Source organism: Callithrix jacchus, chromosome 10, assembly GCF_049354715.1.
Source record: "Callithrix jacchus isolate 240 chromosome 10, calJac240_pri, whole genome shotgun sequence".
Lineage (NCBI taxonomy): Eukaryota > Metazoa > Chordata > Mammalia > Primates > Cebidae > Callithrix > Callithrix jacchus.
Window position 1 is genome coordinate 82,430,579 of NC_133511.1, and position 14,126 is coordinate 82,444,704.

The following is a 14,126-nucleotide window of genomic DNA, read 5'->3' on the forward strand; positions in this document are numbered from 1 at the left end:
CAAAGTCATCCATGAGGGTTGAAATAAATTTCTTTCAAATTCTTCTTTATATTGCTATTTTGACTTCCTCCCATGAATTACAAACGTTCTTTTTTTTTCTTTTTTTTTTTTGAGATGGAGTTTTGCGCTTGTTACCCAGGCTGGAGTGCAATGGCGCGATCTCGGCTCACGGCAACCTCCGCCTCCTGGGTTCAGGCAATTCTCCTGCCTCAGCCTCCTGAGTAGCTGGGATTACAGGCACACGCCACCATGCCCAGCTAATTTTTTGTATATTTTTTAGTAGAGATGGGGTTTCACCATGTTGACCAGGATGGTCTCGATCTCCTGACCTCGTGATCCACCCGCCTTGGCCTCCCAAAGTACTGGGATTACAGGCTTGAGCCACCGCGCCTGGCCATCAAACATTCTTAATGGTATCTAGAATGGTGACTCCTTCATAGAAAGTTTTCAATTTACATTGCCCAGATTAATTAGCAGAATCACTATGTATGGCAACCACAGCCTTACAAAATGTTCTTCTGAAATAATAAGACTTGAAAGTTGAAATTAGTCCTTGATCCATGAACTACAGAACGGATGTTGTGTTAGCAGGCATAAAAACAACATTAATCTCCGTGTATATCTCCACCTGAGTTTTTGATGACCAGGTGCATTTTCAATGAGTAATAATATCTCTAAGGGAATCTTTTTTTCTGAGTAGTAGGTCTCAACCATGGGTTTAAAATATTCAGTAAACCATGCTATAAACCAGTGTGCTCTCACTCAGGCTTCCTTATTCCACTTATAGAGCACGGGCAGAGTTCATTCCTAAAGGCCCTAAGATTTTCAGATGTTAAATAAACATTGACTTCAAGTTAAATTCACCAGCCACATTAGCCTCTAACAAAAGAGTTCACCTGTCCTTTGAAGCCTTGAAGCCAGGTGTTGACTTCTCCTCTCTGTATATAAATGTCCTAGATAGCATCTTCTTCCCATATAAGGCTGTTTCATCTACACTGAAAATTTGTAATTTGATGTAGTCACTTTCATCAATGGTCTTATGTAGATCTTCTGGATAGCTTGCTGCAGCTTCTCCATTAGCACTTGCTGCTTTGCCTTCACTTTTATGTTATGGAGACTGCTATTTTCCTTAAACCTTGTGAACCAGTCTCTGCTAGCTTCAAACTTTCTTCTTCAGCTTCCTCACTTCTCTCCGCCTTCACAAAAATTGAAGAGTTAGGGCCTTGCTCTGGATTACACTTTGCCTTAAGGGAATGTCGTGGCTTATTTGGTCTTCTATCCAGACCACTCAAACTTTCTCCATATCAGCAATAAGGCTATTTTGCTTTCTTATTATAGTTGTAGCACTTTGCATTTCCTTCAAGAACTTTCCCTTTGCATTCACAACTTGGCTAACTGGTACAAGAGGCCTAGCTTTTGACCTATCTCAGCTTTCAACATGCCTTTCTCACAAAGTTGAATCAGTTGTAGCTGTTGATTTCATGTGAGACTTTAATATGCTTCTCCTTTCACTTGAACACTTAGACATAATTGTAGGGTTATTAGTTGGCCCAATTTCAATATTGAGCCAATTTTTATTTTTTCAATATTGTTGTGCCTCAGAGAATAGAGTGGCTCGAGGAGAGGGAGAAGGATAGGAGAACAGCCAGTTGGCGGAACAATCAGAACACACACAATACACACAAGTTCACCACCTTTTGTAGGCCTGTTTGGTGGGTTCCCATAATAATTACAATAGTAACATCAAGATCACTGATTAGGGATCATCATAACAGATATAATAATAAGACAGTTTGAAATATTGTGAGAATTACAAAAATATAACAGACATGAAGTGAACACATGCTGTTGGAAAAATGGTGCCAATAGACTTGCCCAATGCAGGGTTGCCACAAACCTCTAATTTGTCTTAAAAAAAAAAATCTGCAAAGCATAATAAAAGAAAGTATAATAAAATGAGAATTGCCTGTACATAATCTCCTCATGTGCTGACAGCTCTTTAAATTCTTCATCGTCCCACATCTTTTCTATGGGCATAGATAGGCAAATAGCACTTTTCAAGTGCAGATAACCAGAAGACTATCAGAAGTTATCAGGGTAAATTATTTGTGTCTATATAGACTATGCTCTTTAAGATAACTCATTCCTACAATTGAGTCCTATTCTCAAAGAGTAAGATAGTTATTCTTTAAGCTTATTATAACAGGCCCTGCATTGTGTTATTTCACTTGAAATCACAACAAATTGAGGCTTTTTATTACCAGCTGGTACTTCGTTCTATGCTCCTCCCAAGAAAACACTTATCAAAAAATAATAATTACAAAATGATTGCAGAACAACTAATAAAAATTTACACACACTAGGAGTTAAGAACTTGTTTATAAGCTATAATTGTATCATTACACAATGAAGAAAGTGATAAATAAACCAATACTTACAAATATGCCCAAAAAATATCAGCCCCAGCACCCAGAAATCACTGGTAAATTGCCTTTGAATTCATGAAAGTGACCTGAAATTTTAATAGAAAATGAAATTAAAAAGGATAAGTAAATTGCATTTATATGCTTTATTAAAGAAGATTCTGACTAGAAATCATACTGTTTTTAATTCAGGCAGTTGTCCCAATGTACTGTAACAACTTTTTCCAAGATGATAATACCAAAAGAAACAATTATTTTATTGTTCTACATCTAAGAATGCCACATCTCCTTTCAATATTGCTTTTTTTAAAAAATTGTCAGTAATAAAGTAGATGTTGAAAGTACAAATAAGTAAAAACAAAAGGGAAAAATATTAAGAGAAATAAAGAAATAGGCTTATAATTTATATTTGAAAAACACGTTTAATTTATTTCTGCAAGTTGAAATGAATTAGCTTCACAGAGAATATCTTAAATGTGTTAGACAGGAATATCTTGTAGGTAGAGTTAATAAGAAAGGATGGAGTGTTTGTTCTACCTGAGGTGTGGAACTCATTAGACGCTTAGGCTATATACAGTGCATTCTGTATAAGCCATAATTCAATCCAAAATTATTTTGCTCACACACACTTTAGTTCTGGCTGAAGAGGTAACAGATGCAACTCAAACACACAGGGCTAGCCTTATAAAAATTTTTAACATACAAAGAGTCATTTTATGACTCTAAATATCTATTATTTCCTCTATCCAGAACCCCCATGCATTAGAAGACAGTTTCGTAGTTTATTGTTATTGTTTGGTCTAAATACAGCATATTTTTAGTTTCGTTAAAACAAAGAAACTTTGTTACAGAGGATGTATTCTTTCAAAAATGTGGGGATGGCTGTGAGTAGTAGTCAACTAAAAATAATAATAGAGCTTGGGTTCCTAATTTAGGTCAGAAACTTTCCTAGGCTTTGGGGATTGGTTTGATTCAATCTGCAGTTTCTAAATACAGCCAGTAAATATCTAGGTTAGTTACAGCTAACTAGATTTAAATAAAATCTTTCTGAAAAACAATGGATCTTGATCAACATCATTTGTAGGGACCACTGCACCCAACTTTGCAATTATAGCACAAATGACCCTAATAGATTAGGTATAGGCATCTGAAATAAAAATTAAATATGAAATAAATATCTAACTCAGCCCTCTCCAACCCCTAAAATATGCTTTTGCCTAAATGATCCAGATAATTTACTCTATTTTCTAGTCAAGATTGACAGATAATAGAGCTGGGTGCAGTGGCTCATGCCGGTAATCCCAGCACTTTGGGAGGTTGAGGAAAGTGGATAGCTTGAGTCCAGGAATTCAAAACCCACCTAGGCAACATGGCAAGACCCCATCTATAAAAAATTTTTTATAAAGATTGATAGATGACAAAGGTTTGGGGATTTGGACAGCTTTAAGCATCAACAGCTAACATACCCACTAGACTTCTTCATGACACCTTCTTGTCTTTGTAGGAAATGGTGTCTCAGGGCTTCCACACTCAAGTTTCACCAGCTTCCAGCAACCCTATAATGCCTACTGCCACAGTGCAAGAAAGTACAGGATAGTCTGGCCAAAGGGACATATCTCTGCCATTAATTTTTGGTATTCTATCCTTTTCATTCTTGGCTTCACTGTCTGAAGATCTGGGAGAGTAATTTTATCTGGGACACCACACAAGCCTACCTGGACATACTGTGTGTAGTATTTAAAAGCATCAAAGAGTACTAGTTCTGATGCAAACCATCCTGACATTCTATCCCCTGCTGAGTTATAAATAACAATTTCCTTGTAAAGAAGTTACCCACAAAATAAGTTTTACAGCAAAATGCTGTATATCCAAAAGTTTAAATTCTAGAATCCAAAAGAGTTTTTAGTACTTATACATTTTAAAATATCACACCTTGTTTTTCTGGCAACTACTTTTTTTAAAGCATTAATTGGAATTATGTGATATACATAATACATCCTATTCCTTCACTTCCACATAATGAATGGGAAGCTAAAAGAAAATGCAGCCAGAAAAATATTGTGATCAGGATAGATATAATTTTTTAATCAATGAACTGTCTCAAAATTAAGACCTCTAACTCTGGAAATATTTTTAATTTTGGAACAAGTCAGATTCCAGACATTTAGAACAAATGACATTTTAACATACAACATACAAAGTCAGTAAATCTTATTTGTCATATCAGCGAAATCCTGCTACATGTGATAAAAGCAACTGTGAATCTCATTATCAACTGATTTGCACTATTGGTGAAGTTTAGAGCAAAGAATTTAAAAATAATAAGTTCCTATGGTCAAAGAGTGCATTATTATATAATTTTATAAATGACTTTAATGCATACTTCTGCATGCAGATAACTGAAGGCTAAATAAGCAACATTTTATGACGGTCAGAGTTAAGAACTGATACACACACAACTTGAAATAAGGTACATTTTTAACAAATAGAAAAGTTTATTCTTAAAAAGACATTTCCAAATATAAAGCCAGTCACTATGGTCCTGAAGGCAACACAAATGTGAGAAGATAGAAAAGGAAATGCCAGAGCAAATCATTACATGTTCTGGAAAATCTCAATGTTTAGCAAAATGAATCCTCAGATCACCCATTTACCCAAGGACTGTTGCAGTCCTGTATTTGCTCATTTATACATTCAGCAAATAGTGACCATGGGTTAAAGATCACACTGTACAATAAGAACACAAAAAATTTAAATTTAAAAAATATGGCCTTTCCCATCAAGGATTTCAAACAATCAATAATCCAACCTGGTCACAGTCTATTACACATCTGACCATGGTGGTAATTTGCTCCATAACATTTAGACTTCAAGTCTTCGACATATTCTTAATGTACTAAATAAAAAATATATTGCTACAAATTCTTCAATATAAAAATGTACAAGGGGCCAAGTGTGGTGGCTCATGCCTGTAATCCCAGCATTTTGGGAGGCCAAGGTAGGCAGACCGCTTGAGGCTAGGAGTTTGACACTAGCCTGGCCAACATGGTGAAACCCTATCTCTACCAAAAATAGAAAAATTAGCCGGGCATGGTGGTACATGCCTGTAATGCCAGCTACTCAGGAGGCTAAGACCCAAGAATTATTTGAACCCAGAAGCCAGAGGTTGTAGTGAGCTGAGATTGCATCACCGTACTCCAACCTGGGCAACAGAGCAAGACTCTGTCTTAAAAAAAAAAAAAAAAATGAACGAGGGATACAAAGAAGAAATGTACAAATGACTAAGTGCAAACGTCCAATAATATAAAAATGTGTGTAATCTACCAAATAGCCAAAGAAATGTAAATCAAATATCTTCACTCATAATATTTGCAAAACATTTTATAAACTGGGCAAAAACTGGTATTTGTAAGAGTGTCAAAAAATAAGCACTTTCATGTACTATGGTTGGGATTATAAATGTATGACTTCTTAATAGTAATTTTACAATAAGTTTTAAAACTTTTACTGTCCATTTCCTTTTAGTTTGCAATGCTACTTTAAAAAATTATCTTAAGGAGCTCATTACAAAAATGATAATGATACATACATTTAATATGTATATTCATTATAGTTTTTTATAATAGCCAAATTTGGAATAACCTATTGATTGAATAAGTAAATTGTGGTACATATACATAACACTACTCTGTGACTATTAAAAATCATTATATAAATCTGTATTTATTGACAGAAAAGATGGCCACATACATTTTTGAATAAAAAATACATGTATGATAAAAGCCCATCAATTTATAGAATAGCAAATATTTATGTGGAAATCAAATATATATGCATGTATAAGTTTCACAAAATTTAATTTAACAAAAATGTTAACATTGGGCAAGGTGCAATAGGTTATTTTACTTTCTTATTCTTATGGTTTGAAATTATTTAGATTTTTTATACTTAACATGTCTAACGTGTCCCAAAACAAAGAAACTATTTATAATATTCAGTATATCACTTAGACATTCAAAAGAAATCCCCCAGATCTAGGATAACTTGCTATTAGTCTGAGAGCAAAAACCAAATATTAATATTAGTTTTAAAAACTCTCAAAATTACACAGCAACTTCAAATGAGTATCATAACATTAAATGAAGAAACCATAAATATTTTCACAAAAGCATGTCCCACTCTACCAAAAATAGGTAATAGATCAAAAGTAAATAGCAAATAAAAACATTGCCGCCTTCCTGTATAATTAGACTTTAAAAGCTTTCAAGCTACATTTTTAAATCCTGCTTAAAGCACTCTCTTTAAACTACACCCATTTCTGTTTTGAATTACTCCCCCTTACCTTCTTTTTATTATTTGAGTTAGCAAGGAAGTTCAAGCATCAAATAGGTGGTTGGATTAAATGACCTTACAGCCCTGAGATTAAATGATTCTAACCTATTATTTAAAGTATAAACTGCTTCCAAAATACCTGTAACAAATTTTGTCCACTTTTAAATTAAATCATAGCACTGCATGATTAAAACTGAAGTATTAATTAAATAACTTTTTAAATTTATTGATGCATTGATTTTACTATGATACATAGTGAGTCACTAAATTAAAACAACTGTCTTAAAAGCATTTATTTTCTCAACTAACTTTTGTGACAAGATCAATGCCTGGTATTTTATATATGAAAATAAAAGTTACATATTAAAAATATCCTGTGTGCAAATTCACATGGGTTTTCCAGGACATGTGATTGTTGCATTAAAACGATTATTAGAAAAAGGCGGATCCAAGAGGGCCAAATAGGAACAGCTCTGGAGTGCAGTTTCCCGCAAGAACACAGAAGAAAGTGATCACCGCATTTCCAAAAGGAATTTTTACTGCTCACAGACCAGGAAATTTCTGGGCGGAAAAGCACCACGAGTCTCCAGCATGGCTGTTTCAGCTGGCACAGTGGGTCTCCACACAAAAACTCACACAAATCTGGGCAGCCATTTCAACTGGTGCCTGGAATGCCTGGGAGACAGAGTCATCCATTCAACTGAATAAAGAAGGGCTGAAACAGGGAGCCAGGGGATCTGGCTTGGTAGGTCTCATCCCCACAAAGACCAGCAATCTGAAATGCTCTGGATTGAGTTTCACAGCAAGCACACCTAGACCAGGCATGATCCAGCTCTGTGGGGGGAAGGACATCTGCCATTACCAAGGCAATCCACCACTACCGAGGCAGCCCACCATTACTGAAGCAGCCCACCATTACTGAAGCAGTCTGCCATTACAGAGGCAATCTGCCATTATCAAGGCAGTCCTCCATTACAGAGACAACCCACCATTACTGAGGCAGTTCTTCTATAAACAAAACCACAAGGAAGCTCACACAGGAGCTGGGCAGAGCCTACAGCAGCTCAGCAACACCTCTGCTGGCAGACTGTGACTAGGCTATGTCCTTGCTGGGCAGGGCATCTCTGAAAAAAGGCAGCAGCATGTCAGGGGCTTCTAAATAAAGTCCCACCTTCCCGGGACAGAGAACCTGGGGAAAAAAGGTGGTTATGAAGTCTGCTCCAACAGACTTAAATGTATCTACCTAGCAGCTCTGATCAGAACAATGGAACTCACAGCCTAGCACTTGAGCTCCTATAAAAAACAGACTGTCTCCTCAAGCAGCTCCCTGACCCCCATATATACAAAGAGACACCTCATAAAGGAGAGCTCAGGCTGACATCTGGTGGGTATACTTCTGGAACAAAGATAACAGAAGAAGAAACTGGCAGCAACCCATACTGTTTAGCCACTGCAGGTGATCCCCAGGCAAGCAGGGTCTGGAGTGGACCTCCAGCAGTCCTACAGCAGAGGTGTCTGACTGTTAGAAGGAAAACTAAAAAAACAGAGAGAAATAACCTCATCACCAACAAAAAGGGCATCCACTCAGAGACCCAATCCAAAAGTCACCAACTACAAAGACCACACAGGTAAATAAATCCACAAACATGGGAAGAAACCAGTGCAAAAAGGATGAAAACATCAAAAACCAGAACACCTCTCCTCCTCCAAGGGATCACAACTCCTCACCAGCAAGGGAACAAAGCTGGATGGAGAATCAGTCTGACGAATTGACAGAAACAGACTTCAAAAAGTGGGTAATAACAAACTTCTCTGAGCTAAAAGAACATGTTATAGCCCAATGCAAATAAACTAAGAACTTTGAAAAAAGGTTTGACAAAATGCTAACAAGAATAAACTGCTTAGAGAAGAATATAAATGACTTAATGTAGCTAAAAAACACAACATGAGAACTCCACGAAGCATCCACAAGTTTCAATAGCTGAATTGACCAAGCAGAAGAAAGGAATTGAAGGTCAACTCAATGAAATAAAATGAAAAGGAAAGACTAGAGAAAAAGGAGTAAAAAGAAATGAACAAAGCCTCCAAGAAATATGGGATTATGTGAAAAGACCTAATCAACATTTGATACCTGTACCTGAATGTGATGGAGAGAATGAATCCAAGCTGGAAAACATTCTTCAGGATACTACAGAGGAGAACTTCCCCAACCTAAAGGCAGGCCAATATTCAAGTCCAGGAAACACAGAGAACACCACAAAAATATTGCTCAAGAAGAGCAACCCCAAGGCACATAATTGTCAGATTCACCAGGGTCGAAACAAAGGAAAAAATGCTAAGGGCAGCCAGAGAGAAAGGTGGGTTACCCACAAAGGGAAGCCCATCAGACACACAGTGGATCTCTTGGCAGAAACCCTACAAACCATAAGAGAGTAGGGGCCAATATTCAACATCCTTAAAGAAAAGAACTTTCAACTTAGAATTTCATACCCAGCCAAACTAAACTTCATAAGTGAAAGAGAAATAAAATACCTTACAAACAAGCAATTGCTCAAAGATTTCATCACCACCAGGCCTTCTTTACAAGAGCTCCTGAAAGAAGCACTAAACATAGAAACGAACAACCAGTACCAGCCACTCCACAAATGTACCAAATGGTAAAGAGCATCAATACAATGAAGAAACTGCAGCAGTGAATGGGCAAAACAACTACCTAGCATCAAAATGGCAGGATCATATTCACACATAACAATATTAACCTTAAATGTAAATGGCTAAATGCCCCAATCAAAAGATAGACTGGCAAACTGGACAAAAATTCAAAACCCATTGGTATGCTATATTCAGGAAACCCATCTCACGTGCAAGGACACACATAGGCACGAAATAAAGGGGTGGAGGAAGATTTACCAAGCAAATGGAAAGCAAAAAAAAAAAAACCAGGAGTTGCAATTCTAGTCTCTGGTAAAATACACTTTAAAGCAACAAAGATCAAAAGAGACAAAGAAGGGCACTACATAATGGTAAAAGGATCAATGCAACAAGAAGACCTAACTATCCTAAATATATGCACACCCAATACAAGAGCACCCAGATACATAAAGCAAGTTCTTAATGACCTACAAAGAGACTTAGACTCCCACACAATAATAGTGGGAGACTTTAACACTCCAGTGTCAATATTACACAGATCGATGGACAGAAAATTAACAAGGATATCCAGGATTTGAACTCAGGTCTGGACCAAGCAAATCTAACTGACATCTACAGAACTCTCTACCCCAAATCCACAGAATATACATTCTTCTCAGCAACACATCACACCCACTCTAAAACTGACCACATGATTGGAAGTAAATCACTACGCAGCAAATGCAAAAGAATGGAAATCATAACAGTCTCTCAGACCACAGTGGAATCAAATTTAAACTCAGGATTAAGAAACTCACTCAGAACCATACAACATCATGAAATGAATTGAAGGCAGAAATAAAGATGTTCTTCGAAACCAACTAGAATGAAGACACAACGCACAAGACTCTCTGGGACACATTTAAAGAAGTGTCAAGAGGAAAATTTATAGCAATAAATTCCCACATGAGAAGCAAAGAAAGTTCTAAAATTGACACCCTATCATCAAAGTTGAAAGAGCTAGAGGAGCAAAATCAAAAAAACTCAAAAGCCAGCAGAAGGCAAGAAATAATTAAGATCAGAGCAGAACTGAAGGAGATAGAGATACAAAAAACCCTTCAAAAAATTAATAAATCCAGGAGCAGGTTTTTTGAAAAAATCAACAAAATAGACAGACTGCTAGCCAGATTAATAAAAAAGAAAAGGAAGAAGAATCAAATAGATGCAATAAAAATGTTAAAGGGGATATCACCACAAATTCCACAGAAATACAAACCACCATCAGAGATTACTACAAACAACTTTATGCACATAAACCAGTAAACCTGAAAGAAATGGATAAATTCCTAGACACTTACACCCTCCCAAGCCTAAACAAGGAAGAAGTTGAAACCCTGAATAGACCAATAACAAGGGCTGAAGTCAAGGCAGCAATTAATATCCTACCAATAAAAAAAAAGCCCAGGTCCAGATGGGTTCACAGCTGAATTCCACCAGACATACAAAGAGGAGCTAGCATCACTCTTTCTGAAACTATTCCAAACAATCTGAAAAGAGGGAATCCTTCCTAAATCATTTTATGAGACCAACATCATCCTCATACCAAAACCCGGCAGAGACTCAACAAGAAAAGAAAACTCCAGGTCAATATCCATGATAAACATAGATGCAAAAATCTTCAATAAAATACTGGCAAACCAATTGCAACAGCACATCAGAAAGCTTATCCATCATGATCAAGTCAGCTTCATCCCAGGGATGCAAGGCTGGTTCAACACACGCAAGGCTATACACGTTATTCACCACATAAACAGAACCAAAGACAAAAACCACATGATTATCTCAATAGATACAGAGAAGACCTTTGACAAAATTCAACAGCACTTTATGTTAAAAACTCTCAACAAACTAGGTATCAACGGAACATATCTCATAATAATAACAGCTATTTATGACAAATCCACAGCCAAAATCATACTGAATGGGCAAAAACTGGAAGCAGACCTTTGAAATCTGGCACTAGACAAGGATGCCCTCTCTCACTACTCCTATTCAATATAGTATTGGAAGTTCTAGCCAGAGCAATCAGGCAAGAAAAAGAAATAAAGGGTATTCAATTAGGAAAGGAGTAAGTCAAATTGTCTCTATTTGCAGATGACGTGATTGTATATTTAGAAGACCCCATTATCTCAGCCCAGAATCTCCCAAAACTGATAAGTAACTTCAGCAAAGTCTCAGGATACAAAATCAATATGCAGAAATCAGAAGCATTCCTATACACCAATAATAGACTTAAAGAGAGCCAAGTCAAGAATGAACTGCCATTCACAATTGCTACAAAGAGAATAAAATACCTAGGAATACAACTAACAAAGGATGTAAAGGCCCTCTTCATGGAGAACTACAAACCACTGCTCAAGGATAATAAGAGAGGACACAAACAGATGGAAAAACATTCCATGCTCATGATTAGGAAGAATCAGTATTGTGAAAACATCCATACTGCCCAAGGTAATTTATGCATTCAATGCTATCCCCATCAAGCCACATACGACCGTATTCACAGAACTGGAAAAAAACACCTCAAACTTCATATGGAACCAAAAGAGAGCCTGCATAGCCAAGTCAATTCTAAGCAAAAAGTACAAAGCTGGAGGTAGCATGCTACCTGACTTCAAACTATACTACAAGGTCACAGTAATCAAAACAGCATGGTACTGGTACCAAAGCAGAGATATAGATCAATGAAACAGAACAGAGGCCTCAGAGGCAATGCCACACATCTACAACCATCTAATCTTTGACAAACACAAGCAATGGGAAAAGGATTCCCTGTTTAATAAATGGTGTTGGCAAAACTGTCTAGCCATGTGCAGAAAGTAGACTGGGCCCCTTCCTGACACCTTACACTAAAATTAACTCTTATTAAAGACATAAACATAAGAACTAACACCATAGAAATCCTAGAAGAAAACCTAGGCAATACCATTCAGGACATAGACATAGGCAAGGACATCATGACTAAAACAGTGAAAGCACTGGCAACAAAAGCCAAAATAAACAAATGGAATCTAATTAAACTCCAGAGCTTTTACACAGCAAAAGAAACAATCATTAGAGTGAACTGGAAACCAACAGAATGGGAAAAAATTTTTGCAATCTACTCATCTGACAAAGGCCTAATACCCAGAATCTACAAAGAACTAAAACAGATTTACAAGAAAAAAAAAACAAACAAACCCATTCGAAAGTGGGTGAAGGATATGAACAGACACTTTTCAAAAGACAACATTTATGTGGCCAACAAACATATGAAAAAATGTCCATCATCACTGGTCATTAGAGAAATGCAAATTAAAACCACATTGAGATACTATCTCACACCAATTAGAATGCCAATCATTACAAAATCTGGAGACAACAGATGCTGGAGAGGATGTGGAGAAACATAAACACTTTTACACTGTTGGTGGGAGTGGGAGTAAATTAATTCAACCGTTGTGGAAGACAGTGTGGAGATTCCTCAAGGACCTAGAAATAGAAACTCCATTTGACCCAGCAATCCTATTACTGGGTATATATCCAAATAATTATAAATTGATCTATTATAAAGACACATGCATACATATGTTCACTCTGGCACTGTTTGCAATAGCAAAGACCTGGAACCAACCAACATGCCATCAATGATAGACCAGACAAGGAAAATGTGGCACATATACACCATGGAATACTATGCAGCCATAAAAACTGATGAGTTTGTGTCCTTTGTAGGGACATGGATGAATCTGGAAACTGTCATTCTCAGCAAACTGAAACAAGAACAGAAAATCAAACACCACATGTTCTCACTCATAGGTGGGTGTTGAACAATGAGAACACATGGACACAGGGAGGGGACCATCACACACTGGAGTCTGTTGGGAGGACTAGGAGAGAGACAGTGAGGGGTAGAGAGTTGGAGAGGGATAACATAGGGAGAAATGCCAGATATAGGTGATGGGGATGCAGGCAGCAAACCACATTGCCATGTATGTACCTATGCAACAATCCTGCATGTTCTCCACATGTACCCCACAACCTAAAGTGCAATAAAATATATATACATATGTAACAAAAACTATTGCTATTTCCTCCAAAACTGCATCAATTAAAAAATTTCAATTTTTACAGCTATTATCACTTTTTTGGTTTACAGCTTTACTAGATTAAACCCATGTTTACAGAATTTCATAATGCTTAGTTTTCCTTTTTCCTTAATAAACATATTCAATGATGCAGAATTTGAATTAACTATAAAAAAAACGTGAAGTTTGACTTTCATTAGAACTGACATTAAGCTAACATCCAACTTTTTTTTCTTGATTGATAGTGTATTTTCTTTTTTTAAATTTTTTATTTAATTTTTTAATTGCATTTTAGGTCTTGGGGTACATGTGCAGAACATGCAAGATAGTTGCATAGGTACACACATGGCAGTGCGCTTTGCTGCCTTCCTCCCCTTCACCCACATCTGGCATTTCTCCCTATGCTATCCCTCCCCAGCTCCCTCCCCCACTGTCCCTCCCCTATTCCCCCCAATAGACCCCAGTGTGCAGTACTCCCTTCCCTGTGTCCATGTGTTCTCATTGTTCATCACCCACCTATGAGTGAGAATATGCGGTATTTCATTTTCTGTTCTTGTGTCAGTTTGCTGAGAATGATGTTCTCCAGATTCATCCATGTCCCTACAAAGGACAC

At 36.9% G+C, this 14,126-nt stretch overlaps 1 protein-coding gene across 39 annotated transcripts in view; it reads right to left on the bottom strand.

Annotated features, from left to right (window-relative positions):
- The window catches only part of SOX6 (SRY-box transcription factor 6), a 705,491-nt gene that overhangs the window by 546,094 nt on the left and 145,271 nt on the right, over positions 1–14,126 (bottom strand). For all 39 annotated transcript variants that reach the window (XM_078340670.1, XM_078340651.1, XM_078340627.1 and 36 more), the window contains exon 2: positions 2,439–2,512. The gene's annotated coding sequence lies outside the window, so the exon portion shown is untranslated. The remainder of the gene's footprint in view (positions 1–2,438; positions 2,513–14,126) is intronic.